This window comes from Cornus florida, unplaced genomic scaffold (genome assembly GCF_030987335.1).
Source record: "Cornus florida cultivar Cherokee Brave unplaced genomic scaffold, ASM3098733v1 CherokeeBrave_3.0.0_Hap2_Chr03, whole genome shotgun sequence".
NCBI classification, from domain to species: domain Eukaryota; kingdom Viridiplantae; phylum Streptophyta; class Magnoliopsida; order Cornales; family Cornaceae; genus Cornus; species Cornus florida.
In genome coordinates, this window is record NW_026775573.1 from 15,197,603 (window position 1) to 15,200,786 (window position 3,184).

Consider the following 3,184-nt stretch of genomic DNA (forward strand, 5'->3'; position numbering starts at 1 on the left):
TTAACACCTTACAAATGACATACAGATATGTAGGGTATGTATCACAAAATCTTAACCTCCACAGTTGATACTAACTGTGTTAATGTAAGCATCAAAACAATATTCACAGCATGTATGTAGACATGCTCAAATTATAGTGTTCCACAAAACCGATCTAGTGTTAAACTCAAATCCTTCTAGTATTTAAGTTCCAACAGTTGCTATTATAGAAGTTAAGATAGCTATCATCTAGACCCATTCTTCCAATAATTTATACTAGCAGTGGTAAGGAAAAACGTGAACCACAGAACCACAATGCATCCACAAACATGCTTAGTCTAGGTTGAACAAGCATACAACACTACTGTAACTACCAGTTTCATAGCAAAACAGATATCATTTTAGTTTGGTTTAATCTTCATTAATCCTAGAATCATTTAAGAGTGCAAAGAGTATGAAGCCTAAGGGAAAGAGTAAGGATAGAATCTTGCCTCAGAAACTTTTGTTCAAAGTTTCAACGTCGTCTTTTTAAAAAAAATCCCGGCGAGTTCCAAAACCCGGTTACTGTTCACGGGTACGAAACACTATTCCTGAACTCAAAATCTAATCTCCACCGTTCAGATTATGCAACATTGAGTCATGAACCTATCCTCCAAATTTCAGCTCGATCGGACCACGGACGAAGCGGGATTGGATGTTTGATGAAATCTGGGCAGAATGGAAAAAAACCTGTGCGACCCAGTTACTGTTCACGAGTACGAATCACTGTTCCTGAGGTCAAACTCTGATCTCCACCGTTCAGATTGTGCGTCACTGAGTCGTGAACCTATCCTCCAAATTTCAGCTTGATCGGACTACGGACGAAGCGGGATCGGAGCTTTGATCAAACCTTGGCAGAATGTGAAAAACTGCGTTTTTCCTTTTCCACTTCCACAAAACGTGTGCTTTGTTTAAAAAAAACCCTACACAGACGTCTACCTTATACTTATAGAGTTTTCCTAAACCCTAGGTTCATTTAAGTCCAACTCACAATCCTAACCGGCTCATCCAATTAACGTAGAAACCTACGACGGCTATAATATAAAATCCTAATTTATACTGTAATTAAAACCCTAGTTAGATGTATTTACCTAATTACCCTATTCACCATTAAATACTTAACAAATAATCTAATTGAACAAAATAATAATTAGTAAACCCAATTAAACCAAATAAGACACACATAAAATAAGACACACATAGAATAATTAAACCAATTACACTTAAACCATTAATGCCAATTAAATAATTAAAATACTAACAAGTAATTCCAATCAAATAACTAAACCAATTACACTTAAACCATTAATGCCAATTAAATAATTAAAACACTAACAAGTAATTCCAATCAAATAACTAAACCAATTACACTTAAACCATTAATGCCAATTAAATAATTAAAACACTAACAAGTAATTCCAATCAAATAACTAAAAATAAATATCATTTAAATAAATTAAATCACCACAAAAGAAAACAATTAAGTACCTAATAAAAAAAATAATAATGACACATAATCAAATAAAATGCACTTAAATAATAAATTAAATACCATTAAATACCAGGAATATCCTTTTTAAAATTAGGGGTATTACTACTATTGTGAAACCTTCTTACTCAATCTCCTTAGTTAAATCGGGGGCCCACGTGGAGGCATTGCATAGCATCATTAGATAAATCGGGGGCCCACGTGGAGGCATTTATTTGACATACATTGCATTTGAAAATTGTGGTTGTGAAGTTTAATTGCATTGTTAAGAAAGTTGCTTATTCGTGTTGCATTGTGCATGCATGGTCGTCGTTCATTGAGATCTACTCTTGTCCCTCTTGATTTGCATTTAGAATCCACTATTAGGAATCCAAGGGGAAGAGGAAGTTCACATAGAACCAATCTACCAATGGACGCTCTCAATGATGATCATGTTGAAGACCTTGGTCACATAGACCAACAAGGCATCCTTCATCCTAATGTGCAAAATGATAATATGCAAGTTCCATTAGGCATGCCTAGGCCATACATGCATCAACCTCCTCAACAACAAGGCCAAATTCTAATGGGAATTCCAAGGCCAATGTATGCACCACAACCCCCCATCATTAATCAAGCTCAATATAATCAAGGTGTCCATGTTGCACCTCAAGTTGCTAATCCACCACTCGCATTGAGAGATCATTATGTGCCTAATGAGTATAATGCATCCACATGCATTCAATTGCCACAATTTAAAGCACACCATTATGAGATTAAAGCACAAACTATCCAAATGCTACCTAACTTTCATGGACTTCCTAGTGAAGAACCTTACAAGAATTTGGATGAGTTTCTTGAAGTTTGTTCTACCGTTCGATACACGGACATGCCGGAAGAAGTTTTAAGGCTGAAACTTTTTCCATTCACCCTTAAAGATAAGGCGAAGTATTGGTTTAACAACCTTAGGCCTTTTTTTATAACTTCTTGGGCAGAAATGCAACAAGAATTTTTGAAAAAGTACTATCCGGTTTCTAAGACCAATGCTATGAGAACCGCCATTAGAGAATTCACACATGGGGAAGGAGAAACTTTCCACGAGGCATGGGAACGCTTCAATGAATTGCTTAGGAAGTGTCCTCACCATGACATGCCTAAATGGCAATTGGTCCAATTCTTTTTTGAAAGCTTATCGGACAATTATAAAGGCATGGTTGATGCTTCAATGGGAGATTCTTTTATAGACCGGCAAGAGGAAGACGTGTGGCATCTTTATGAGAGCATGAGTGAAAACTCTTTGCATAGAACATTGTCATCTAGGAATGGTAGAAATTCTCAAGGTAGGAAGAGTGTTGGCTTGCATCAAGTTGACCACTCAAATGATATAACCGCCGAGATGAAGTCTTTATCTCAAAAGTTTGATCAATTGATCAATCAAAACTTGGCGAATCAAGTGTCTTCCTTTCCTAACCATTCTCCTAGAGTTCAAAATGAATCATGTATGACTTGTTCTAGTGTTCTTCATTCTACTTCTAATTGTCCTCATGGACAAATTCAAAATGAACCCATTGAGCAAGTTAATGCAACATTTGTGAACCAAGGGAACAATCCTTATGGTAACCATTACAATCCCAGTTGGAGGAATCATCCTAATTTTTCTTGGAAAAACCAAGGGGAGGGCTCAAACTCTTCCCAAGG

General features: G+C 36.4%; 1 non-coding gene across 1 annotated transcript; it reads right to left on the reverse strand.

Annotated features, from left to right (window-relative positions):
- Positions 1-2,529: 2,529 nt before the first annotated feature.
- Positions 2,530-2,638, reverse strand: LOC132302086 (small nucleolar RNA R71). Its single transcript, XR_009480728.1, has one exon. It is a non-coding gene; the product is annotated as a small nucleolar RNA R71 (small nucleolar RNA).
- Positions 2,639-3,184: the final 546 nt, after the last annotated feature.